The sequence below is a fragment of the Podarcis bocagei genome, assembly GCF_964188305.1.
Source record: "Podarcis bocagei genome assembly, chromosome: 7".
In the NCBI taxonomy this organism is placed as follows: Eukaryota; Metazoa; Chordata; class Lepidosauria; order Squamata; family Lacertidae; genus Podarcis; species Podarcis bocagei.
The window spans coordinates 34306383-34321473 of record NC_138132.1 but is presented as its reverse complement, the minus strand read 5'-3'; the positions used below and the strand labels follow the sequence as shown (position 1 = coordinate 34321473).

Genomic DNA, 15091 nt, shown 5'->3' with positions numbered 1-15091 from the left:
CAGGAGCACTGGTTCAAATACTGCCAGGGGAAATTAGAGCAGGTGAGGCAGAGAGTGGTGCTTCTCCTAAGGTTCCTGATGTAGCATTTCCATTGGTCTGGCTGCTTCTGGAGGCTCCAGGCTATGCCAGTCTGACTGGTCAGTTGCCTGCCAATCAGGTCCTGGCCCTACCCCCAGGTAGTTGCCCCTCTCTACCTGATTGGCACCACTGCTCCTTCCTGTGACCTTACAAGCATATAACTGGGCTGCACTAGGATCATGGAGAAATACTCAACCATTATTTAATACTATGGTATGCAGAATAAGAATAGGAATCATAAGACACCCATGTTTCTAAAGTTAACCGTAACTTGGTAAGGCATGATTTTGATCCTATTCATCTGCACAAACTTCCTCCAACAGCATCTTAGACTTGAAACAAACTGCAGGCAGTGCCGAATCCCATCCCACCCCAAGGCGGGTGTTTGCTTTCATCTTATTACAGTATTTTGCTTTTCTTTTTAGCATACTGTTTGATAAAAGATTCTGAGTAACTTAAAAGCTCACTCACAACCCAGGGAGTCATGGTCTTAAATGTGAGATAGTATTCTTTATGTTCCTGTTCCTGTTGTTGTTGTTGTTGTGTGTTTTAAAAAACAGTAACAGAGTAACCTGAGTTGTTTAATGAATCTATAGCTTTATTTGTTTGCAGAGAGCATAGAGGATCTTGGCTATTTAATGAACATTCATCCTGATTTGTTTGTGAGGAAATTAGATTAAGTTGCATTGAGCAAGTGTTATCCCAAACTTTCCAGCGTATTTCCCCACCACTTTCCTTATCATAAAAAGCCCAGTTTTCAAGTTAAGGTTTGTTTCGCAGGAGCTCCAGATCAGCTTTAATTGTACTACATGCATTGCGGGTATGTGATTAAATCTCACCCCAAAATAACAATAGTTTTGATTTGGTTTGATTAGCACTAGCATGTCAATGGATGCCAATGAATTGTTTAGGGTGCTGAAGTTTAACTCACTGTTCAATGCTACCATCGTCTGGTGACTTGATGGCATTGCACTGGGAAAATTTGCTACATTGGAAGCTTCAAACTCAAAGGGGATGGGGGAGCCAAACTCCTTGCAAAGCAGTTGCTAGTAATAGGCTGCACTCAATTGTTTTTGCTGCCCAGAATGGCACTGTAGGCTAGCTTCTAAAATGCTTTTTGCTATACTGCTCCAATGTGTTGCCAAAATGAGAGTCAGCGTGCTGCAGCAGTTAGGGCACTGGACCAGGACCTTCATGGATCCTCATAATTTTTACAAGCACTCCCTCCCCAAGCCACCATCAAACGGACGCTGGCATTGATTCTACTGTTGTTTACCTTAGTGTTCCATCCTTTCTCTATTGAGCTTAGCATGGCATACACAAGTATGTGGGCTACCTCACTTTATCCTCATAATAAATTGTGAAGTAGGCTTCACTCAGGCACTGACTAGCTCAATGTCACCTAGTGAGGTTTATAGCAGATCAAGGATGTGAAGTCCCAACATGGTGACCACTAACAGTGCAATTTGCAGTCTCACTATTCTGTTTATTTAAAATGTGTATAGACTCCTTTTTGAACAAATTGTTTCCAAAAGTGGTTTCCAAAAATATACACAAATCATTGTATAGTTTGAAAACCAGTTTAAACAGATTTACTGTACAAAATGTTATTAAAATCAGCATGAACTAATATGACTAACTTGATTCTAATAAACTGGGTTATTCTATGTGCTGATACTCTTTGCAGTTCATATATCTATATTTATATAGATTTATATATTTGTAAAACATCAAGCGGTGGAGGGAAAAATATGTACTTCATGTACGCCAGACTGCTATAAAATATGGGTGTTCTATCATATGCCTCATTACTGTATTTGTGTAATCAGTAAAGTCACACCAGAATGCATAAAAATAAATAAATGATTTTCTTTTGGCCTCTTGTAACTTTTAATTTTTATGTCAGTTTTTCCAATAATGCTGTTTGTCAGATTGCATTATACCATTGGTCCATAGTTAATTGTAATGATTCCCACATCCTGGCAATAGTTGTTGCAGCAGTTAACAGATGTGTTGAGTTCTTATACAATACAATACAATACAATACAATACAATACAATACAATACAATACAATACATACTGTATTGTGATGACATGAGTTAAGTAGAGCCAGTCCTGGGGTCATGAGGACCGTCTGCCTTGTAATTGTAATTAAAGATATTTCTGTAATCAATTTTTTTTTGTAAATACATTTTTCCAGAACTTTTCAATTTTTGGACACTCCACCACATTTGCTGATATGTCCTTATAGCGGGACATCCTCTCCAACACATGGGAGAACTCATCGGTTTTATATAGCCTAGGCTTCTAGGTACAGTGGTGCCTCGCAAGACGAAATTAATTCGTTCCGCAAGTCTCTTCGTCTTGCGAGTTTTTCGTCTTGCGATGCACGGTTTCCCATAGGAATGCATTGAAAATCAATTAATGCGTTCCTAGGGAAACCGCCTTCAGACCAGGTCCGGGGACAGTCTGTCCCCGGACCTCTTCTGAAGGCTGGGGGGGGGCAAGGGCTTTTCTTCCCACCCCCAGCATTTTAAAAAACCCCGGGACAGCGGAGGACTTCTCCGCTGTCCGGGCGATCTTAAAATGCTGGCGGGCGGCATTTTAAAATCGCCCCGGGACAGCGGAGGACTTCTCCGCTGTCCGGGGCGATTTAAAAGCCCCTGGGAAGGCAGGCAGGGGGGACAAAGACTTTCGCCCCCCGCCCGCCTTCAGAAGGTGTTCCCTCCCCCCCGCCCCGCTTCGGAGCAGCGTTCCGAAGCCAGGCGGTGGGGGCAGGTGTTCCCTCCCCCCCGCCCCGCTTCGGAGCAGCGTTCCGAAGCCGGGCGGTGGGGGCAGGTGAGGAGAAGCGATCTCCCCGCAGCCCCTTGCTTCAAAAGAGGTCCGGGGGCAGCGGGAAGCGCTTCCCGCTGTCCCCGGACCTGGGGCTGCGGGGAGAAGATCGCTTCTCCCCGCTGCCCCTTGCTTCAAAAGAGAAGACCCGCTGTCCCCGGGGCAAGCTTCGTTTTGCGAAGCAAGCCCATAGGGAAATTCGTCTTGCGAGGCAACTCGAAAACGAAAAAACCTTTCGTTTTGCGAGTTTTTCGTCTCGCGAGGCGTTCGTCTTGCGGGGTACCACTGTATTAGGTTCCAGCTCTGTGCAATTTTAAGTAGTCTTTCTCTGGTCATTGCTGCTATGGATTTGTGTGGCACTTTTGTCCACATTTTTGTCCATGCCTCTTTTTAGAGCCAGTATAGTGTAGTGCTTATGAGTGCTGACCTAAGAAGAAGAAGAAGAAAAGAGTGCTGACCTAAGGTCTGGGATAACAGGGTTCATAAACCCCACACAGTCATGAAGCTCACTGGATGACCTCAGGCCAGTCACTGTCTCTCAGCCTAACCTACTACACAGGGTTGTTGTGAGGATAAAATGTGGAGGGAGAGCACCATTACGCTACCTTGAACAGCATGGAGGAAAAGTTGGTAAACTGTATAAATGTAATAAATAAGACAAACTTGAAAGAACAAATGGAGTGAATCTGGCTCACTCAGCCTACCCATGAGGGAACACATTATTATTTACCCAGGCTTTGTTTTTTGGGAGGGCAGGTAGATAAAGGATGAACACAGCAAAGGCCACAGACCTGAGTTTAGCGGGAAGGGCTTTGAAATGTACATATTTTGGGGTGACCTTATTGCCCTTTCTTACCTACTTTAATGCTGTTGTTTATTACTCTGAGACACTTGAGGGTTAGTGTGGTATAATGCTTATACAGTATCAGACTAGGACCTGGGAGAGACCAAGCTTCAAATCCCCATTAGGCCATGAAGCTCTCTGGCTGGCTTTGGGCCTAGCCTACCTCACAGGGTGGTTATGGGGGTTAAATGAGGAGGTGAACCATGCATGCTACATTAGAGCTCCTTTGAGAAAAAGGTGGGATATAAATGCAAGGAATCATAAGAATAAAAAAATCAAATTAAGCAACCAAGCATGATACGGAAAGACTGCCCTCATATAAATCCTCCTCTTGGCCCCTCGTAAAATGCCACTTTTTTTCGAAGCCCGCACAGGGCGCCTCACTATATTTTACAGAAGACAACATCCTGCGCCAGCATTTCGAGAGCGTATCACCCTAAAGTCTTTCTCGCCAACGTTGGGAGTTGTAGTCCCCCCTCGGCGATACTTCTATGCCAACTAGTCTAGCTGGGGCTGAAAAAGACTCCACCTCCCGTCAGGCCTAAGAGTGGCTCCTGCGGACGTAGAGAGCGCGAGCGGGAAAAGGGGGAGGAGAGAGAGCGCGAGAGTCGGCGGGGCGGAAGATAGTCGATGACGGGCTCCTGCAGAGGCATGCCGGTTCTTGTAGTATATGACGTGAAAGGCGTCCGCGGTACAAATAGGCCAGGGTGGGCGGAAGAACTACATCTCCCAGCGGCTTCAATTAGTTCGCGCCTGGCTGGTAGTGCTGCGCGCGCAGGACGTCTGGGCCTGCTGCTACTGCTGCGGTGGTGAGCTGTGAGGTAGGCAAAGGCGGGCGAGAGAAGAAGGCCGCGTCTGAACGGTGAGGAGGAGGCCGCGGCCTGCGGATTGTTGTTGTTTTTGGTTTCCCCTCCCTTAAGATCGAAAAAGATGGCGAAGGATTATGTTTCTACCTCACATACCCCAGGCAGGGGGGTGCTGAGGTGGAGCTGGGGGGGAGGGGCGAGTGGGGGAGGGGTATCGCGTGCCCTGGGAGGAGGTCGGTTCGCGAGTAGGCCAAGGGGTAAATGGAGGGGGCCGTTATTTCTGATAGCAGAGCTGAATCGGGGCTTTTTAAAAAATCGCCCCCGAAAACCAGACGGGGTTTTGGCAAATCCACCTAGAAGTGTTGGCGGGAGAGGTACCGGGAAGGCGGCCTCTGGTCCTGTCCTCTCCTTTCGCGATTGAATGGATGCCGACATATTTTTTTAAAAAGAAGTCTGCGCGCGATCGGGTGAGGGGGCCGCTTCCCCTCTTGAGTCAGGTGCCACGGCACCCAACCCCCCTTGCGTGCAGTGTTTATTATCTGTCCATTCCGTCTTCCCCATCGGCATTCTGCTTTTCTTTCTCTAAAAGGGAGCTGCAAATTAATTCACAATTAGATACGAATTAGCTTGTGTCTACATAGTGTGAGGAGTGGTCCTCTAGATCAATGTTTCCCAACCTTGGGTTCTCCAGCTGTTTTTGGGCTACAACACCCATCATACCTAGCTAGCAAGACCAGTGGTCGGGGGGGGGGGGGGAGATTGTAATCCGAAAACAGCTGGAGAACCCAAGGTTGGGAAACACTGATTTGGATGATGACGATTAATTCCTAGCTCTTTGTAGCTGCAGCTCCCACTCCACGTGGCCTTGTAGTCCAAGGACACTGCAGGACTGCAGCTTACCTACCCCTGCCAGTAGGACTTTACAGGACCCAAAAAGAGAAGAGAATGTTGTAGTTAAGTCTGGTTTCAGTAGGGCATGGAAATTAGGGGCTTTCTGTTCTAAAAACTCCCTTGGGTAGGTCACTTGTGCAGACTGTTGAGCAGGCTTTGGTTCTGCCACACACCAGCTGTTAGGTGGTACAGCTGAAGCCTGCTTTCCTTTACCAATGTAATATTAGGAGTGCACTTCAATGATGCTCCTAATTGTGCATTGACAGCTGCATCTCTGTCTTCCTCACATCGTAGGGCCTAGTAAGTGGGCATGATTTGGGAAAAGTGGCCTAGCAAATGAAAGTTTAGACCCTGGTTGGCCAGATTTAGCCTGTGGGCCAGAGGTTCCCCACCCCTGGCATAGTTCATAAAACTATTTATTTACTACTTTTACTTCTGAGAATAGAACTCAAACCATTGGGATCATATTACATGAAAAGGGTTTTAGGTTAAACATTAGGAAGAGCTTTCTTACAGTGCAAGTTGATACAAGGCATTTTGAACCGTAGAGGTCACGTAAATATTGGGTGACAATATTGAGTTAATACTAGCCCCTAAACTGTGGCCCTAATGCATAAGAGAATGCAATTTTTCCAGAACAAATTTAACACCATCATCTGGTCAGATAAACCACTTACCAAGGTACCTCAATCTTGATTGAATATCAGTCAATAAACCCTTATCCAATCCTCTACCACACCTAGGCACTGATTCAGGGCACAAAAGTCTCACCTAAAAGATGAAAAAGAGAAACAGCTGGATGCCTTTTTGTGTATTGATGATCCCTCAAGAAAAATCTCTGCAGACCTCTCCCAGCAGTTTTATGTTAAACAGCGTTAGGGGCAGGGAGGGGAATAGAATTGTGTAGACCCCTGGAGTGTAATAACTAAGGGGCTGAGCCACAGTTCCGCAGCAGAACTCTCTGGAATTAGCCATCCAAATAGGAGAACCACCACTATGTGGTATCTCAAGCACACTGTTCAGATATATTATCCAGATGGTCAATGACATCAAAAGCACCTGAGAGGTCCAAGAGAATCAACAGGGTTTTGAACCCTTTGGTTTTCAGAAAAAGCCATCCTACAAATTGCTCAAGGCAGTTTCTGTCCTAAAACCTTGCCTGTAGCCTGATTTAAATGGATATAGAGAAACACTTTTATCGAAGCACTTTACTCAGGACATGTCAACCAGCCTATAATTGTTGGCATTTTCTAGATGCATGCTAGGTTTCTTTATGACCAGTATTATAACTTCTGAAGTGGAAGTTAGAAACACCCTGCCTCCCCTGTCATCTAAGACTAAGACTGATTCCAAGGAGTCCTCACACTCCACCCTTGGAGATGGATTAATGCCATTGAATGCCTAAAGTTTAACTTGAGCAGATACGTAAAATTTCCAGAAATTTTGAAGCCATGGAGAGGGAGACAGGTTTCTTGGGGGGTGATGGGGGGGGGGGAGAAACAACTTTTCTGGGGGAAATGCAATTTTTTGTTTTGTTTCCAGTGCTCCATATTGAAAATCACTATTGAAAACCAATATTATAACTACTCCATATTGAAAACCAATATTATAGTAAAACAAATTATTATTCAGAAAATAACAGTTAAGCAGACATAAAGCATTCATTTCCATTAAAAGAGCTGAGAAAAGGGGAGGGGGAACAAAACTCATTAAATTACATGCAGTGTTCATTGTCCCATGTTCTAAATTATTGCTATCAGTTCCTCTTTCTTTATCTTAAAAGTTTATTTCCAATGTATGTTTAAATGTAGTAGTTGAAATGAGATATTTAAATAAGAAAAAATAATACAATGACGTGAATAATTATATTCAAACAAATTCGGTTATCTGATAGTCAGAGATTTAATCTTAAATCCCTTGTGATGGTCAGATCTTGTTTATAGAGATGTGAAGGCCCAGAAAATGAAATGTTTTCTTTTAGAATGATGAACAAAATGTTTTAAGACACAGTGTTCATAAATTTAGTCTCCCAAAATTATTTCTAAAGCTCTGTTAACAGAAAGACTGTTATATAAGGCTTTGTACAGTATCAAATCATTACAGTTCTTATACACTGAGGACAAGCAGGTCCTGAGCTGTACATAGAGTACAATTCTAAAAAGCAAGAGTAAGATACATTTTTGCCTCTTGGGAGGCACTGTCATTGTTAAAAGAGAATAAAGGATTCAGTTCATTCTTTGCTTGTAGCTTTCTTGTTGGATCTGTTTCTGTCCTCTTGACTAAGCCTCAAAGGACTGCGAGCAGGAAAAAGTACAGAGCAACATAATTTTGTTGCCATCCAATTCAAACTGCTGCAAATCAATTGGATCAAAGATTCAAAGGGATAAATGTAAGTGATAGTACTGCTTCTTCATTTGACTAGATTACAAAACAAGCAGCATTCTTAGGGTTTGATATTTGAAAGGTACCTTCAAAGGTTACAGAGAGCAGAATTATATTTATGTATTTGGCCAAGTAATGCAGTCTGGGATTCTGCACATCCCTCCTGCAGCACGATGACCAGATCTTTCCAGTTTGTTTCAATCTGGGCATACCTTCAGTTTTAAGAGGCCCATGATAAATACAGTAGGTACAAAGGTGACTCTCCGAGGATACTATGCATCTGAGTTTTGAAAGATTATGATCCTTATCTTCAAGTGTGAATTATTAAAACTTTTATTAAACTGACATCCTATATTAAATTCAGAACAAAGAAGCAGGCCAGTTTTAATTTAATAAGAAATGCAATTCTCAGCCAATTTTTTACTTATGCAAGGGACACTTTAAAAAAATATTACCTGTTATCACCAGCATGTGATTTAAGTCACCATGATCACAGTTTGTATTTGCCCATTACACAAAAACTATTTTAGTACTAGTTCTGGCTCATTTAACAAGATAGTCTAGTATAACAATTGCTGTGATTAAAGGTAGCAGCACCAGTGAATTACTGAAAATTGTTCCCCAAAAGGTCTGCCACATTTTTCTTCTTAATTTTTAAAAAATGTCTTCAAGACTGTCTAGACATCTTTTTTTAAAGGATTTGTAAAGCATTAACATGTGACCTTGCAACTAATGTAGAATTCTAAATACATAGCATAGTAGTCTTTATATGCTGGAGTTGCAATTGTGTGTATTGGTCAGCTTGTCTTGGATCACCACAAACTTAATTCTTTTCTTGTGTAAAAATACATTAACATTCTGATGTCCCATAGGCATTACTGGAACTGTTACAGAACTGCAAACCTAATCCAAAAAACTGTTATTTCTTAAGGTGGCTCATTGCCATTTTCAGAAGTAATTGTTTTTCATTGTGGTGGGAAGTAGAGAGACACAGTTCTGTTTGGCTGTGACAGAGAAAATGAGTGTGATGTAAGAGTTAACTGGCAGCAGTGCAAAAAGCTGAGACCCCATCACAGCCTAGGTCTCATATCATACTCAAAACAGTGTGCTTCTTCTGATTGGTTGAATGATTTACTATTTCAAGTTTTGGGTGTCTCTTTGCTATAAAGCACTCAGTTTCAAAATTCCTCCTTGGTGTGTCATATCTTGGGCACAAATTTTGTTTTTCAGTGATGGACTGAATTTACAGTTCTAATTCTTTCCTTCTTGCCAGCATGTGTAATGTGTCCTTTAAGGAGTTTGAGAACAAATGCTCTTTCCTGCTGATTTGGCAAGGTCTCCTCCCCATATTTCAAAAGTGTCTGTTAAGTGCACTTGGTTATCTGGATAATTCATAGTGAACTATATGTAGTAGATATAATCAGGAGAAAGAAGAGTGTCTTCAGTCTTTTGTACTGTGGCTGTTCTTAATTATTTTGTGGAACCGAAATAGAGATGAGAGTGTTCTGTTGCTCCCAAGCAGCTGAATACAGTGGAACCCCGGTTTTCGAATGTAATCCGTTCCAGAAGTCTGTTTGACTTCCGAAATGTTCGAAATCCAGGGTTTTACTTCCAGGTTTTCGGAGTTCAGCTTCCGAAATGTTCGGCAGCCGAGACTTTCGAAAACCAAGGTTTAACTGTACATAATCAGTGACCATCAGCATGTCATTCCATATGTTAATTAAGTGCCAAGTAAAGTACTATCTTTTGTGTGTCCTGTGTGTCCTGTATCTGACAATCTATTCCATTAGATCACGGGTGTCAAACACAAGGCCCGCGGGCCGAATCTGGCCCGCCAGACCTCGTCATGTGGCCCGCCAGCCTTCACCTTTTATTCTCGCTTTTTTTTTTTTTTTACACAAGAAAGCCGCCTCTTCAGCGCATGCGCGGCAGCCTACAAGCCAGAGAACGTCTGCCCTCTAGCGGCGCCGGCCGTTCTACACAGGAAACCTCCACTTTACATGTCCTTTACATAGTCCTACAGATACAACCGGCCCTTTGAGGGTGACCAAACTGCTGATGCGGCCCCCGATGAATTTGAGTTTGACACCCCTGCATTAGATAATCCCGAGTTCTATATGAGAGGAAGAACAACCTACCTTCCCTTCCACACTATGCATATTTGTAAAGGTAAAGGGACCCCTGAGCATTAGGTCCAGTCGTGGCCGACTCTGGGGTTGCAGCGCTCATCTTGCTTTATTGACCAAGGGAGCCGGCGTACAGCTTCTGGGTCATGTGGCCAGCATGACTAAGCCGCTTCTGGCAAACCAGGGCAGTGCACGGAAATGCCGTTTACCTTCCCGCCAGAGCAGTGCCTGTTTATTTATTTGCACTTTGGCGTGCTTTCAAACTGCTAGGTTGGCAGGAGCAGGGACCGAGCAATGGGAGCTCAGCCCATTGCGGGGATTCGAACCATCGACCTTCTGATCGGCAAGTCCTAGGCTCTGTGGTTTAGACCACAGCGCCACCCGCGTCCCTAATGATATTGGTAGTTACATTTTAAATCACTTTTCTAGTGATTTTGTAACATCTTTCACAGTTTCTACATTCTGGGTTTATTGAGCTATACGTCATGACTCCAATATCTCCCAGTGTGGAGGAATCTTTTTGGAAATCTACTAAATCACAGTATCTTCAGCAAACTTGACCTCCTCACTTCTCAAGGCCTTGTAGATCCAGGGATAGAGAGGTAACTTCAATTTTGCTTGTTTGCTTCTGTACACATATCTGACCTCAGGTTTGAGGATTAGAAACCTTGGGTTGGTTCTAAACTGCATTTTGAGGAACACAGGAAGTTACTCATCAGACATTCATTCACTTACCTTTTGTTCTTTCTCTGCTTTCTGTGATAGTAACTTCTGAAGTCCTTACTAAAGCACAAGTCCTATCTGAGCTGCATGGCCCTCTATCTTTTCTCTATCCTATCGTTTCTGGCAGTGGGCCGTGTTGCTAAGCCTGTGGTCCTCAAGTTTTTAAGAGATCTGGGATTGCTGTCTCTGTTTTGGGCTGATAGGTCTCATTTGAAAGTATTTTTAGGCACAGGTTTTCATGGCTACAAGTAATACAGGACTTCATTGCTTCTGTGGTCCTATCAATGTGCATTGCCCATTGTACAGTATCCTGGGATAGGGCTTCTCAGTGGTGGCACCTTGACTCCCTGACCCTGATTTGCATTCAATACAGTGATACCTCCGGTTGCAGACAGGATCCGTTCCGGAGCTCAGGTCGGATCCTGAGATTTCCGCAACCGGAGGGACCGCTTCTGCTCATGGCGGAGTAGAGCGCTTCTGCGCATGTGTGCGAGGCGAAACCCGGAAAAATGCTTTCGGGTTTGCCGCGTACATATCCCGAAGGATATGTAACCAGAGGTGAACGTAAGTAGAGGTACCACTCTATAGCATTAAGCAGATCGTTCTGTCAGCATAAGGATTTCTGCATGCACAGTGAATAGTCTTCTCCTCTCGTCCTCTTGTGCTCCCCTAAATCTGTTCTAAGGTTTCCCCATGCTCTTCAGAGAAGATTTGGAGGCACATGCAGGGTTCCTTAAGACAATTGTTCACCCAAGCTTTTGGGAGATCAGTGCCTGGTGCTAGACTACTTGATCTGATTTATCTGCTGCTTTATTATTAATGCATTTTAAACTCTTGCTTTTAATGTATATTGCTGTTTTGTTGTTGGTCTTTAAATAGAATAAATAATAATAATTAGATACTCAGAAATGTGGATTATATAAATACAGGTGTTGTATGTTTGAGTTTAATTGCAATATTTTATTTTGCCAAGCAAAGTGTTCAAAATATTTGCAAGGGAGAAACAGTGACATAGGCAAAGTCAGCCACCTCATTAGTCCATACTTGGACCTATGCTTATTGTTTAATTAAAATGAACCAAAATGGGTTACTTCTAATCTAGTGTTTAAGAGCAGGCGTTAACAGTAAATCTGGTCTGAAAATTCTGAACTCTATCCCATAAAATGAAAGCAGATGAGAAGTTGGCAGCAAGTTATCTACATGGCAAGATTAATCTCTCTTCACCAAATTGAGGTGGAAGGATTAAATCTATAGCAAGATTCTAAGTACAGTGGTGCCTCGCAAGACGAAATTAATCCTTCCGCGAGTTTTTTCGTCTTGCGAAGCACGGTGTCGGGAAAGTTTTGGAAAAGCTTCAAAAATCACCAAAGTCTTCAAAAACCTCAAAAAAGGCTACCACACCGCGTTCTATGAGTTGCTCCTCGAAGTCAAGTCGCAACTGTATTAACGGTGTTAAGAAAAAGGAAACAAACTTGCAAGACGTTTTCGTCTTGCGAAGCAAGCCCATAGGGAAATTTGTATTGCGAAGCAGCTCAAAAAACGCAAAACCCTTTCGTCTAGCGAGTTATTCGTCTTGCAATGCATTCGTCTTGCGGGGCACCACTGTAATACTGAATCCTGTTTTGGCTCTCTCCCTTTGCTGGGATTTGAGCAAGTCTGTTCTTTCTTTCCTTTTTAAGGACAGCTTGCCAAATGTAGCACATATGGTATTGTTAGGCCTTGGTTTACCTCTGAGAGGAGCTGTAGCTGGGATCCAATTCAGGTGCAGGTGGGTAAAAATCAGAAAAGCAATAGATATGGCCACTTGGCAGGCTGGGAGTCTGGCAGTGCATCAAGCAGATGAGGATCAAAGGGTTAGCAGTAGGAGGTAGATCCAGGCAGAAGGCTGAGTTCCAAGACAGCAGTAGGTTGAAGGGGCAGGTGTAGTGTCAAAAGCAGGTTGTGGTAGCAATCCAATCTTAACACTCAAAGGCTACCTAAGAACTAAGAATGCTGGTCACACAATAAGGTGCTGGACACCCTGGTTTGAAACCCTTGACATCTTACACCTATCCTTAAAGCATGACGTGATTCTGGACTCCTTTGGAAGTAAGGGCAAGATATAAATTTATATAAATTTAGATGATGTATATCTGAGGGTATGTCCTGCTCTCCTTATAAGGCTAGAACCTCAAAAGAGCAGTGTGTGTGCTTGTCTCTCCTGGAGAAAAAATTGCCCTTAGGCTAAAATGAAAGATGTGTGTCTGTTATATAATCCAAATAAGAGATTTGATAGTTTAATTTGTTCATGCGCATAACAACTTCACATGCTTCAGTTCATACATTCAGATGAAAAAGATATTGCAGTATTGTGGCTTCTAGAAGCACTAAGTTCTCACTGTGCTGCTTTTTTCTTTTCTGGCGAGGTGTTTCCCTCTGTGTGCGTGTAGTACTTCTGCGTAGTGTTCAAAACTCCCATTGTGCTAGGCACATTTTGTGACAAGGAATTTCATTAGCGTGAGCAGTTTCTGAGCTCTGAGCGTAGCACTGTGCCTAAGAGTTCAGATTAAAACTGCAGAGTAGAAGGAAAGGAGGACCTTTTTCTGCCTCCCTACTTCCAGCTACTCTCTGAAAACTGGAGAAGAGACTCCCTTAAGAATATTACGGGGTGGGCAGAGGAAGGACCAGACCATGTGAAAAATGAACATAATACTTTAGCTGCAGTTCATTCATTTTTAGCTTTGTATTGTTATAAAAAAGCACACCTAGACATTCCATTGTTGCGCCCATAACCTAGGTTTAAGGTGCCATTTAGCTCCTAGCTTTCATATCTCAGTTTCTAGCACTGCTTCTGCATAACTTGGGTTTAACTCTAGCACACTGCTCCCTCTTGCTTGTTTCTTGCTGGTTCTGGCTTGGCTAATAAGAGCAATGGTCCACAATTGTTAGTTTGGCAACTGCTGTTTGTATGGCTCCAGCAATGACTACGTGTCCCTGCAGACACAACAGACAGAGTCCCTTTCCCTAAGTTGCTGGTGCATCAGAGCGTACGTGGAGTGGGTCTTTTTCTCTTTTAAAGAAAACAAACTTTTATTGAAGAAATAAAATTTCTTCTGTAGATATATTTTTGTACATTTTAATGATAGATGTCTTTCTAACACCATACCCATCAGTTTTCAACTAGATGCTTATGCTCCTCAGTAGTATACCGTAATTAAAAACCACTGGTTATGCATGCCATGATACAGTGGTACCTCCGGTTGCGAATGGGATTCATTCCGGAGGTCCGGCCGCACCCGGAGGACAGCTTCTGCACATGCGCGTGGCGCGGTTTAGTGCTTCTGCAGCGAAACCTGGAAAAATACTTCCGGGTTTGCCGCTTTCGCAACCCGAAGTTTACGTTACCCGAGGGTAACGCAAGCTGGGGGGCCTCTGTATTTATTTAAATTTTGTTTCGTAATTGTTCATTAATTATCTTGAAATCTTATATTTTATTATATAACCCTTTTTGATGTTGTGAACTACTTTGAGCAGAGTTTACCATGGAAAAGCAGCATACAAATAAAATCAATGATTATATATAGCTGCTCAGAGACTGAAATTATGATATTAATGATTTCTATTTGGTCCCTTGTAAACATCTGCAAGGACACTAAAAAAGAGTGGTTTCACAAAGCAGAAGAAATTGCTCTGGCCCATAAATTGAAAATTATAATACAGCAGAGTTGTTATTTGAATATATGTGTGCTGAGTCACATACAAAATTGACCGAATCCACATGTTCCGCCTTTTCTTATCCTTAATAAAAGAGGCTTGTTCTGAATAGGAATTTAGAATTCATTGAGAAATACAACAGACTCATTTCTTGGAAAAAGAATGGAAGAAGCTTAAATGGAAGGATTTTTTTAAAGGATGGGAAATCATGGCAAATGCAACAGGAAATTGGATTGTAAGATACCGAACTAGGTGCAAATGAATACATAATATGAAAATAATTATGGATGCATCAGAGTGAAGAGATTCTTGTGTGCACAAAGATGAAAACATTCACAGTATTGTTTAACATGGAGGAATGCTGCCCAGGAGGACTCTCCTGTGTGGGTGTCTGAGGGCCCTGCTTCTTCCTGCCATTCACCATCTGGCCCAGGGCGGGGCCTGAGGCCTCATAAGGACTGCTGCGTTCTGCTGCCCAGGAGGACTCTCCTGTGTGGGTGTCTGAGGGCCCTGCTCCTTCCTGCTCCTTCCTGCCACTCACCATCTGGCCTGGGGCAGGGCCTGAAGGACTCACAGGGACTGCTGCGTTCTGCTGCCCAGGAGGACTCTCCTGTGTGGGTGTCTGAGGGCCCTGCTCCTTCCTGCTCCTTCCTGCCACTCACCATCTGGCCCAGGGCGGGGCCTGAAGGACTCACAGGGACTGCTGCGCTCTGC

General features: G+C 43.4%; 1 protein-coding gene across 3 annotated transcripts in view; it reads left to right on the top strand.

Annotated features, from left to right (window-relative positions):
- Window positions 1-4473: 4473 nt before the first annotated feature.
- The window catches only part of THRAP3 (thyroid hormone receptor associated protein 3), a 47247-nt gene continuing 36629 nt past the window's right edge, over window positions 4474-15091 (top strand). For 2 of the 3 annotated variants that reach the window (XM_081202484.1, XM_081202482.1), the window contains exon 1: window positions 4474-4618. The gene's annotated coding sequence lies outside the window, so the exon portion shown is untranslated. The remainder of the gene's footprint in view (window positions 4619-15091) is intronic. The other variant, XM_081202483.1, reaches the window with a different exon arrangement.